The sequence below is a fragment of the Phalaenopsis equestris genome, unplaced genomic scaffold (genome assembly GCF_001263595.1).
Source record: "Phalaenopsis equestris unplaced genomic scaffold, ASM126359v1 Scaffold198674, whole genome shotgun sequence".
Lineage (NCBI taxonomy): Eukaryota > Viridiplantae > Streptophyta > Magnoliopsida > Asparagales > Orchidaceae > Phalaenopsis > Phalaenopsis equestris.
In genome coordinates this window covers 163857-176200 of record NW_018218585.1, presented here as the reverse complement: position 1 = coordinate 176200, position 12344 = coordinate 163857, and positions in this window count along the sequence as shown.

Genomic DNA, 12344 nt, shown 5'->3' with positions numbered 1-12344 from the left:
CGTGAGGGGTGGGCGGGGGTTTAAGCATGCGTGAGTTATTATAATATATATATATATATATATATATATGAGATTGTGTCAAGCTAATATGAACACCCTTTAAAAAACACAATAGAATGGGATGGCTGAGAAGTTTATAATATTGTGTAGTGAGACTAGAGTAAACATAATTTTTCAGCCCCTTAAACACCAAAATAGAATGGGATGGCTGAGAAAAAAACACGACTCTTGTAAAAGCTAATAGATTACTATTAAATAAATATAAGATTCATAAATATTTTTGGGTTGAAGCAATAAACACTTCTTATTATGTGCTTAATTGAGTAAATATAAGTCAAGTTGAATAAAAATCCATATGAACTATAAAGAGGAAAAAGCCTAAATCTCTCTCATTTACATGTATTTGGTTGCACATGCTTTGTATTAAATAATATATGTGAAGATGAAGTTATTTTTTTAAAAAACTCCTTGGATGGAAAAAATATGTATAGGGTTTTTAACAAAAAGATGATGAATGCCACTAAAATTAGAAAATTCATGAACTTAAGAAAAATATAATTAGAATCAAACTTTACCTAGAGGATCAAGATACTTCTCAATTCATTTTAGAAATTGTGTCATAGGAGAACCACCAGTTGCTGTTAGGATTACAAATAATCCAATATGATAAGTTAGTCACATTGCATTCATATAATTGACCGAACATATCAATATAAATGAGGCTCTACCTAATTAGTTTTGGATTAATGCTATACAAAAAAGAGTTTAATAATTCATAAGAAATGATGTTTAGTAGATAGTGCTCAGGCCAAATGTTCAAAGTATAATTATAACTAAATGAATATTCAAAAACAACTTAAATATTAGATTAGCTATAAGAAACAAGGTTATATTAGTGGCCAAAAGATATATTCAATTTAAAAGAATATATTTTGAGGAAATATTTGCCCTTGTAGCCTACTTAAAAGTCATTATATTAGTATTAGTTTTTCCATGTTTTAAAGGCTCTAAGTTGTTTCAAATATATTTAAAGATATCTTTTTTTAATTATATAATTGAGGAGGTGATGCCCAAATTGCTAAGAAGCAAGTCGATCAATCATGCAAATATTTAGAAACAAGTCCGTGCATTGATCTCACGAGGATAGTGTTAAGCTATTTCTAACAGATGAAGTTCTAGTTTATTGAATCAATAAGTATAGTTTGAAATGATCGAATTCAAAAAGGAATCTAATAGTCAAAAAATGCAGTAAACATAAATGGCAGGAAAAAGTATAACTTCTTAGATATGCAAAATCTATACTATTATGATAATGGTTGGGTGGTTTCTTGGAGTTTTTCAATGTAATCCACACAATTGTTGACAAACAGGGACAAAAGTTTTATTCTTAAATCCATGCCAACGTCAGAAAAAGAATAAGAAAACCAATAAAATTAAGCTTCACTTAACCTTATGACGTTTTCTAGGATTCTTCCCTTCCGATCCCTCTAAGCTTTTTCATAAATTTTTTCTCCGATCGCACAAGATATAGTAAAACTACCGGGGTCTTTAAGCTTTTTAGAAAGATTCTTTTGATTTATTCCACTACATTCTTCACTTAATGCAACAGTTCATAAGCTTCAAACTTCCTCTTTTTGTTTAATATATCTTTCATAAATTTAGCATAACTCGACATTTGTTCCAAAGCTTCTGCAAACAGAATATTGATTGCAAGATTTTTAAATATCTCAAAAAATAATGAAAGGTGTTGTTCAAGCTTTTGTTGTCTAAGTCTTTGAGGAAAAGGTGATGGTGGTCTTTTTGAATCAATTTTAGTTAGAAGCATGTTGGCACAATTTTAGGGGTCCTGTGGAAGCTGTAGGTCACCAGAATGAAAATCTTGACGCCCTCTTCGAAAAGGCATTTAATTTATATACATATATTTAGTTTAGAAAAATATGAAATCAAACTGATCCTATATCTTTCAAATTTTAGATGAAAGATCACTACACTTCAAGCTATGTGCCTATCCCAAAAGATAAAGACATGATTTGATAGTGAGACTCAATCAAATAAACTAAGAAATATAAAACATCTGTTTCAACCGCGAAATTATTTTATTATAAGCCGACGTGTTTCCCTAATTAATACAAAGAATTAAATATGGTTTATATTATGCTCGGTTCATGAAAGTTTCCTATAAAGTCAAAACCCTTATAGTTAATTACTTCTTAGATAACCGAAGTCACCTAAGAAAACTCTTGATAAAATTAGAAGATTGTCTTCAAGAATTTCAAAGGATAGAACTTTTCAAAGAGATCAGATAAAGATGTGTGAAAAGAGAATGACTCAAATTTTGAACATTTTATTTTTGAAATCCAAAGAAAGAAGAACAAGGGGATGTCACAGATCATGAGGAGAACCTCAGTGATTTCCCAAATTATCCTACTATTTGGCTTCAATTTAGAGGAGAAATATTTAAATGTTTCATCCTGCCAATTTTTATTCCTGCCAATGTTTCATCCTGCCAATTTTTATTAATTAGGGCTTATATTTGTGTGAAATAATCACACGAATAGCCTGGAAGATGTGAGAATTTAGGTCGCGACGAATGACAACATCGGAATCCTAAAAACAGGTTAGGACTTATATTGTATAGCAGAACCATACAAAGGCCTAAAGATAAGTTGAGGATTTATGTCGCACTAAGCGGACAACCTCGAAATCCTATGGCTCGGTTGTTTAATTCTGAGGAATGGTTTAGCCAGTGTAGACTTGTTTTGTGTGGAAGATGGTCGTGTTGCACACAATGCTAGCTCCAAGCTCCTTGTCGTGGCGAGTTTGATTTTCTAAGGTGTCAATCATGATGTCAAATCAAATATTTTCTAAGGTTATGGCTATTTAAATATCATGAGGAATGTTAAAGTTGATTAGAGAGACACCGGTTAGGATGTCACGGTTCTCTCGTTCTGGTATTACTATTTTCAAGTTGAACTCTACAATAGGTTCCTCGGACTTATCTATTTCAAATTTCATTACTGTGATGGCCACATTCCCGAACTTGACTCTAATATCATTAAACCCTTGTCCAAACTTAATAACTGTCAGGTCATGAAGCTCATCCCTGTCGATAGCGAACTCCACTCCGGAGGCGAAAGAAAAGATCAACTTTGGCGAAGAGATTGTTCCGGCTATTTGAAGAATTTCTGAAAGTCAGCAACGTTCCGTGCCTTGCATTTTCAAGATTTCCGTGCCTTGCATTTTCCTCAGTAAACTGGACATATCCTTTATTATTTTAATTTTTAAATTTATTATTTACTTGTGATTAAAGAGTTTTGATTAACAAATTAAAAGAGCGTGAAGAGACGCAACAATTTGGCTTGATTCGCAGAAAAGCAAACCAAACCCGAAGGATATAAAGAAAATGCGAAGTTCAGGACCCAATGTGGGACAAACTTCACAACACACAATGCCTAGGCAGAACTAGTCCACCAACACACCTATTGGGGGTCCGACTCCACACAAAGATAAAAATCCTAATGAACTCCTGAACCTCTCTGTTCAAAGGTGATTGAACAGATGATCCTGAAGTCTGAAAGAGCTGACTGTATTTACTCAAGAAAGAAATGGATGAAGCATGCCAACGAAAAAAGGGTAATCTGGTCTATACGAGACATTGACACATTACCGATGTGTGAAGACAATATTTCTTGATTTAAATGGAGAGAGAAACTAGTCCTAGCGGAGTTGCCAGAAGTTGTCGACACAATATATATATGTATATATATAGATATGTATATGTATATATGTATATATGTATGTGTATATGTATATATGTATATGTGTATATGTATATATGTATATGTGTATATGTATATATGTATATGTGTATATGTATATATGTATATGTGTATATGTATATATGTATATGTGTATATGTATATATGTATATGTGTATATGTATAGTATATATGTATATATGTGTATATATGTATACATACATATGTATATATGTATATATGTATATGTATATATGTATACATACATATGTATATATGTATATATGTATACATACATACGTACATATGTATACATACATATGTATACATACATACGTACATATGTATACATACATATGTATACACATACATAGATATGTATATACATACATAAATATGTATATATATATACATATATAATATATATAGATATATAGTTTAGAAAAATATGAAATCAAACTGATTTCATATCTTTTATTATTTAGATGAAAGAGCACCACACCTCAAGTTATGTATCTATCTTGAAAGATAAAAACATGACTTGATTGTGAGACTTAATCAAATAAACTAAGAAATATATGATATCTATTTGGTCTGCGAAACCACTTTATTATAAGCTGATAAGTTCCCTTATTTAATATGAAAAATTAAATAAGTTTATATTAAGTTGTGTTCGTTATAGTTTCTTATAAGGGTAAGCCCTTATAGTTAATTACATCTTAGAAAACCAAAGTTGCCTAAGAAACCCCTCGATAAAAATCAGAGGATATTATCTTTAAGAATTTCAAAGGATATAACTTTTCAATGAGATCAGACAAAAATATGTGAAATGAGTAGCTCAAATTTGGAACATTCTATTTTTAGAATCCAAAGAAAGAAGAACTAGGGGATGTCACGAATCCTGCGGAGAACTTCGGTGACTTCCCAAGCTATCCTATGATCTAACTTCAATTTAGAGGAGAAATATTTAAGTGTTTCATCATGCCAATTTTATTAATTAGAGCCTACATCCATGTGAAACAATCACACAAATGGTTTGGAAGATGTGAGGATTTAGGTCATGATATTAGGTCATGATAAATTTAGGTCATGATAAATGACAACCTTGGAATCCTAAAACATGTTAGGGCTTATATTATATAGCAGAGTCATACAAAGACCTAAAGAAAAGTTGATGACTTATGTCACACTAGGCGGACAACCTCAAAATACTATGACTTATTGTTTAATTCTAAGGAATGATTATGCTGGTTTAGACATGTTTTACTGTTGAAGATGATCCACAATGCTAGCTCTAAGCTCCTCGTAGTGGAGAATTTAAGTTTTAGAAGTGTCAAATTGTAGAGATTGAGAGAAGTATCAGGTTCAGAGGTCAAGTTTTTTAATGTGGCAAGTTATAATATCAAATCAAATATTTCCTAAGGATATTTAAATATTATGGGGGGTTAAAGTTGATTAGATCGATACCGGTTATCCGCCATCAGTTCGGATCCCATAGTTCTCTTGTTCTGGTACCACTTATTTTCTTTTGAATTTGCTTAGCTTAAATGAGTTATAAAACCCATTTAAACTGAGAAGATCTCGTTAGCAACCGCGAGTTATTTCCTCCCAAGGACTTCTATAAATTCAAAAGAGCATTTTATGTTTAGTGACATTTCAAAAGATTTATGATTATATTTGAAACAATTTGCTCTAGATTTTTGAAAACGTTGATAAGTTTTTGAAAAAATTGTTTTGGTTTTGCAAGAAAGATAGAGTATACACCTAAGCAATTATATTTTTTTGCAGCGAAAGTAAATTGCAGAAAATAAAATGACGAATATATGCAGAAAATTGAAACAAGAATAGTTGGAGGTGCATTTAACAAACTCCAAGTTATGACACGGAACATTCCGAAAGGTCTTAATGGATGACTTCCTAGAACATAATACAATAAGTTCGATTTGTCCTTCAAAAATCCAAGAGATTCCAAAGTATTCGGGGAATGACCCTGAGCCACTTTAAAAATCTCTTAAAATATTTTGGATTCATTTCGAATTTATCATATTGTTCTATTAATTATCTCAAGTTTGAAACTAAGGTTACCCCACTACGTGACATATCAAATAAACTTAAGTAACCAACAAAATAAGCCCGAAGAAAACACACGAAAATCTCGAAGGAAATAACAAGTGAATTAATAAAAAGCTAGAGTGGACTATAAGCCTTCAGGTTCGGGTGTGCTCAGATTTACATATTCTCGAGGGACTCCGAAGGCAACATCGGTCACTCATATGTATAGAGTCCGACATTCAACAAGAAATGTGTCTTACTATATTAACTTAGGAGGGTACTCCTTAGCCCATTACCGACAATTGACAAGTGTACAATCAAATTATGTTACTTAAAATTTATATTTTGGCATGCATATAGGTTTCATGCATACAAGAAAAACAATATCAATTTTGGTATTCAAAATACTTTTGAAAACAATGTATCTGTTCTTATCATTTTTATAAAAAAAATGATTGTCCACAAGTCGACCGCACCATCGAGCTAGGAATGCTACAACCTAAGACAGGAAGGGTGCCCCGTTTGTCTGGTGTCGGGGAATAATATTGTCATTCTACATTTAACCGGGTCCTGGGATCTGATCCCGATGTCATAGGATGGAACATTATTCCGCTCTACCACTGAATGTCTTTATCATCAAGGCCCAACCCCAAAATGAACCGTCCAACTTATAATCTTGCTTGATGGTTCATATATATATGTATGCTTATGTTTCAGACATAAGCACCTAAATCAAACCAAGAAGCAATGAAGAAAAGAAGAAAAATGGGTTGAGAGAGAGGAGGGATCAATCCACCTGATAGAGTGAAGAGGTGAAAGATGGATTGACCCTCAAAACCGTGTCTAAAATGATCGACGTAAAGTCCCAAAAGGGCAGTCCAAAGATCCTCGAATCAACCCAGAAGAGTATTATTTCCTCCAATTCTGCAAACGAATCAACCCAAAAGGTATCCTTTCCAAACCGTATTTTAAATAAGTCGAAACGAGTCCGAACCAATGCGACGATTACGTACATAGCCCCACAACACTGATGCATTCATGCACCCAAGCCTAAACCCAAATGTTGCATTCACACCATCCAAAACTCTAGCAAATCAATCCTAGAAAGGGGCACTCAAATTCTTCCAATCAACAAAGATTAAAGTATTCAATTCTATCCTAAACCAACAGGTATACCGAATAGGGTCCACAGGGAATAAATCCCGAAAAATGATTAAAATGAAGCACCAGCAGCCCATATGAAGAATAAACCCGATACAACACAAAGGGGGATGCCATTCCATAGGTCATTAGTGAGGGCAGCAAAGTGACTAGAGAATGCCCAAACAGCAGATTTCAGGTAGGGGCAGCGAGGGAACAACCTCAATCCAACAAGAGAACATCAGCAGATATGCCAAATAGGGGACCATAATGAACATTATGAAGATTTACACACATACCACTTAATTCCTTAGTATTTACATGTCCAAAACCTAAAAAAAAAACCATCTTCCCACGCAAGTGCTCATGACCAAAAGAAGAGTGTTATAAATGTAAAGGTCAAACTTTGGGCGTCAGACATGCAAATACATAAGAATTGTGAGTTATGAATGCAAAGATTCCATTGCTTAAAGCTTTAAAATATGCAGAATGAGATAATCAGTTTGGTCCATATGATCAGGTTCTCAAATAACAATGATAGGATAGCATAGTAGTCCATAAACAAACATGGGGAATAAATTGTATTTAGAAATTTGATAGCTTTGCAAATGCAAACTATCGGTACTGATGCAAGAGTACATCAGGATAAAATAAAGGACGCTAACTATGGCAAAGTGACAAGAACGTGCAACAACAATTTATGCTTTCATCCAAAGTAGAAATGGGGCAATTTAGTGTTTCTCTCACAACACAATGGATCATTATCTTTAGCCATAGTTGTATTTGCTAAACCAAAAATGCAAGGATGAGCAGATTCAATGCATCAAACCCTCAGCAATGGGGAGAAGTTCATAAGAAATCAATCTCCCCAATGTCAAGCCGCTTAAAGTTGCAGAAAGTGCTTCTACAAAATATATATATATATACATACATATGAGCAAATCCAACGTTTCCAATGCAAAACAGGAAAACATATCTCAATGTAAAGGCTTAAAAAATGCGAATTTATTGTGTGGCAGTAGATATGATTTTGCGGTTAAAAAAATACCAATGTGTCAAATGAAAGCCGTAGTGTTGTCAGAATAAACTCTGCGAACAAATAAAATAAAAATAAAATAAAAAAATCTCTTTGGTTCTGGTTGGAGATCAGCAACACTTCAAAACGTCTGGACCGTGAGAAGAGTGAAGCCAAGCCAAAATACCTTAAGTTTTCCCAGCCCCAGCTGCTAGCCTTCTGCGATTTTTTTTTTTTGAGAAGGGAATGAGAAAACTTCGAAGGAGAGAATGTCAGTTGGTTGTTTTTATTTTGGAGCAAGCCCCCAAGAGGGGAAAGAAGGGTGAGCGTGGAGTTAAGCAGTCGAGGCTCTCGGGAAGGAGGTTATCGGGTCTCTGTCGCGTGCGGCGATCAGACGAAAAGGGGAAGCGAGAGGGCTGGGGTGCATGCGTGCGTGGGGCTCGAGAGGAAGGAGCAGCCGATAGAATCGCGATAAGGATCGCGTATGGGAGCAGGCTGCAAGGAGGAGTTGAAACGGATCGAGTGCGAACCGGAGGGAGGCTCGGTTGGAGTTGGAAGTGGAGGGAGCCAGAGGCGTGAGCCAATGAGGGTGAAAAAATTTGCTTATACGCAGCGCTGAGTTCATTTCGAGGTATGCTATAAGGATTATCCTTATAATCTCTTATAACCTTCATATAATCTTTTGTAACTTATCCGTAATATATTAATAAATTTTTAATATATGATAATATAAGCGAGGGAACTTATTTGTAGGTTACATGTAGGTTACATTAAGTTTACATCGAGTTTACAAGGGATTATACCGCGGATATAATCCCCTTATACCCTCAGTATAATCTCGAAATCGTACGTAGCGTTTCGTACGTCTATTGTACGCAAATTTTTTCCCAATCAGGGAGTTAAGGATTTAGGATTAAAGAATTTCTCTCTTTTTTTATTATAATAGTAATAATAATAGTAATAATGATAGAGTTATCGTTCCTCATATTTTTATCTGGACACGTCCTCGTAACAAAATGAACGTCCCTCTAGGTAAAATCATTGTTCTGGGCGCGCCGGCGCTAATTTCCCTAAATATCGTTTCATCATCCGAGGTCGTTCGGACAAACTCATTGACGATCGAGTCAAAAATGCATAAAATTCGATTTTTATTAAAATTTTGGCTTGCGATCGCTTCTTTCAAAAATTTTATTTAAGTTTTTCAAGAACTAATGACACTAGCGATGCAAATTGTGGTAATCGAGTGTGATGATCATTCAAATTTCGAAGTCTGTGCGCGCGAAGTTGCAAATCGTGCAAAAGACAGTCCTAAGGCTCGACGGTCTTATAGGGACTCCTTTTGAGCTCCCTCATGTCGGTTTCAACCTCTTACGTGCTAGAGGTCAATAACCACACGTGGAACTTCAAAAGAGTAAAGAAGTTGTTTGGACTATACATTGAGGTGGGTCCATTTTGGGTTCAATATTGGCTTGAAGTTGGGTTTAGGTTCGGTTAGCCATGGTGTTATTTACCCAATTTAGTCAAGATGGTGTAAATGGTTGTCATAAGAGGCTTAACAAGATTTGAAATGATTTTGAATTGATTTGAGAGTTCAATTTGGTGGTATTTAGGGACATGACTAAATTGGGGCAAAATTGGGGGTTTCGGATTTAGGTTGAAATTGGGCTCAAAGTATATGTTAATTGGGTTGAGATTTGGTTTGAATTGAGTTTTGTTATGATGAATTTGATTTTAAAATTGAAATTGGTGGAAATTGATATCAAATTGATGAACATTTGAGATGAATTGAGGTAATTGGGCATTTAGTTGCAATTTGAGGCTTTTGGTCAATATGGGTCAAATTGGTCAAATTGAGCTCAATGGAGGGGGCCAAATTCATTTTTGGAGACATTTGAGATGATTTTGGGGGTTTTGGGAAAGTTTGGGCTATCAACGACATTTTTGTAATTTTGGCAAATTTGGGGATTTTGGTTATTTTATAAATTTTGGGATGTTTTGGGCAATTTGGATAGTTTGAAATGGTTTGAAATTATTTTTGAACAAATTTGGGTATTTTGGATGAAATTGGGAATTTTTGTAAATTGGGTAAATTTAGGGGGCACAAGACTGAGTTAGGTAATTTGGTAAATTGGCTAGTAGGTCTAAGAGACTATCTACATGAGTCTCTCAAAAGATTATCGGATCAAAGTCAGGTAGACTTGGGCTTAAGGTAGTGAGTGAAAGTGTAATGTCCAAGTGTGTGAGTGAGAGCAATTAAAACCACACCACCAGAGGGCTGACCCTAAGGCCAAGTAGTCCTATGGGAACTCAACTTGAGCTCCCACATATTGACCCCACCTACTAAGTGCTAGAGGTTAGGACCAAGATGTGGAACTTCAAGTTGAGCAGAGAAGACTTTAGAATTTATAATGGTGAGGGTTCCAATCTAGTCATCTAGGAATAGTCAATAGAAAAATCCTATGACTAGAACCTACGCTACTAAGGAGAAGAAAGCTAGACCTCAACCAAAAGTGAGGTCAACCAACATACTCCAAACTATGACTTATTGAGTCCCAAAAGAGCTTAGTGGATGATTTTAAAACAAAATATAGCAAGTTCAATTTTTCCTTCAAAATGTTCAAGAGATTCCAAAGTGTTCGGGGAATGACCCTGAACTGCTTTAAGGATCTCTTGAAACATTTCAAGTTCATTTTGAACTTATTATATTGTTCCGTTAATCATTCAAGGTCAAGTTAAAAAGGTTACCCCGCTACTCGGTGAACTTTGAAATTCTCATCATCCCATGGGCAGGATACTCAGTTAATCAGTTGATATTAAGAGTTATGCAGGTGAATGCCCCTACGACAAGTTCAAGTCACTAAAGATTTTATACTCGTCACTAAAGTTGGGCTTGTAGTGTTTAGTGGTATTTACCATCAATCATGCTACTTTCTAAATCCCATCAAATAAGTTTAAATATCGAGCTTAGATCAGCACCAAGCCCTTAACAATTTCAATGGGAAAATAAATGTCAATTGTTAGAATTTTAATTTAGGTAATGTGTATTCTGATTAAAAGATCCGATTATCATTAATTGTGGACTTAAAATAGGTTGGCTATCATCTCCCTTACTTAAGCCTAATCACTTCAGCATCATTTGATTTTGATTAACTTCGAAGTCTTGATGATTTAGAAAACTATAATTTTATTCTTTTTATGAAAAGGTGACAAATTGGTTTCTACCTCTTACCCATTATGTTTCAATCATCCATAAGTATTCATTAAAATCAAAATTACCCATTTTTCCCGTTGCTTGTCCCTAAATTTTGATTAAGGTACAAAAATCTAAAATGACCATCTTACCCTTGAGGCTCTTCACTTCATAACTCATTAAACATAATTCAAATGACTTTGAAAATTTTAGAGTATCGTGTTCATGGGGCAATTAAAACATTAGAGGAGAAAATATGGTTTTTCAAATTTTTAGTTAATTTAAATAATTATCTTAACTTAGAAAGTAAGATTTTCAGCATTAATTTATTCAATCAATCAAGATAAAATTTTTGTTTATGGAAAAAATTTTAAAGATTCCCTTGGGTTAGAGAAACACTTAGACGATATACCATGATTTTCTAAATTAAATTTTAATTTAATTTTATAATTATTTATTGATTTTTTAGTGATTTAATTAAATGAAAAATATGTTTTAATTACAAAAATTATTTTTAACATCTTTATTAAACCTCCCTGTGCCCAGAGAACTCAGAGAACTAAATTTTATATTTTTATGCTTTTTTAATTTATTTATTATAATTATTTTAATGAAAATTAAGAAAAATACATTTTAGGACTTTAAGAATTTATATTTAACTTATGAAAATTGGAAAAAAAATATTTTAATGAGTCTCAGGTGATCAAGAAACCATTATGAACTTTTTAAAACACTTTTGTATTTTTGAAAATTTTAATTATTTTTAATTATTTTTAATTTAAAATATGGCTAAAAATGAAATATTTTCTCAAAAATAATTTTTATTTTTTTATAAATGCTCATGATTACAAGGAACTCATAAAATCACTTTTTATAATTTTCCCAAGTGTATTTAATTTATTATAATTATTTTTGTACAAAAATATAATCTTCCTCATAAAATTAATTTTAGTGCTCAAACTTAATCAAATAAACTTCAATTTTTTAAAGTGAATCAACATGATTTTTACACACATTGTGGAGTTGATTTTGTTAATTTTTTTATTAATGTTTAATTTAAATAAATTAATGCAAATTATCATATTTAATTAATTATAGAAATATACAAGACTATTCAGACCATCATAATATTTTTTCTAGGCTTCTCTAACTACAGTGAACCTATTAAAATTTGTCTCATAATTTTTGA